Below are 1,027 nucleotides of genomic sequence, written 5' to 3'. Positions count from 1 at the left end.
TCTCTCTCTCTCTCTCTCTCTCTCTCTCTCCCTCTCTCTCTTTCTCTCACCATCCACACCTTCTTTATTGAAATATCAATCTAATTCTTTATCTCCCACTTCCTTTATTATTATTACAGAGGGGGCACTGTTCGCCAGACGATGGTCCTTACACTCAGAATCCATCCCTACAATAGCAAACCCAATATAAAAAATCAAGGAAAGTCATTTGTCATTGCGGCTCTATTCGTGTCAACGACCACATAGGGCGCAACTCTACATGTCGCGAATAGCGTCGTCCAGACAACACTCTCTCGTGACAAATCATGATGTCAAAATGCTCAGGAAAATGGCCACCAATTCTCGATAGCTCATCCATTGGAATGGTAACAGGATCCTGTGATATTTTGTGCGAAATAAAACGTAAAAACAAACAAAGAATAAATAAATAAATAAAAAAGAAGAAGAATACCGCAAGACGGAAACGTGCAAGAGGGAGTGGTAATATTGAAAGGAAGCGCTTGCTACTCGCTACTCTCTGCACGGCAGCCTGAGAGCGTGACTTGCATGCCAGCAATATCGAGCCTCTCAGATCCCGCAACATTTTTGACCTGTGAACGTCGTGTTTCATCATTTTCTGACTTGGAAAATCAACGAGGCATGCTGCTAGTGAGTTGTCTTTCCCGTATGTAGAGGTGGGCTAGGGGAAGAGAAGAAGGAAAAGAATTCACTCGTAAATGGAGCAAAACGGTCGCTTCAGGTCTACGGGAGAAAACAAAAAACGACAGCAACAAAAAAAAAGGGGGAAAAATGGAGAAGGAAAGTACGGAACAAAACTTGCAACGATGGCGTAAAAGCAGGAGTAGCTTCCCCTGCTCTAACATAAACAACAACAAAATGGCGTCAAGCTTTCTTGAGTGGTTGACATGTTCCTAATCCTTGGATAAACAAATAGCTAAACCAGTGGTGACAGCACTTAGGCTGAGAGGGAAAGAGGGAGAGAGAGAGAGAGAGAGAGAGAGAGAGAGAGAGAGAGAGAGAGAGAGAG

Source organism: Aplysia californica, unplaced genomic scaffold (assembly GCF_000002075.1).
Source record: "Aplysia californica isolate F4 #8 unplaced genomic scaffold, AplCal3.0 scaffold00210, whole genome shotgun sequence".
Taxonomy (NCBI): domain Eukaryota; kingdom Metazoa; phylum Mollusca; class Gastropoda; order Aplysiida; family Aplysiidae; genus Aplysia; species Aplysia californica.
The sequence above is the reverse complement of the archived record's forward strand: the minus strand, read 5'-3'. Positions refer to the sequence as shown.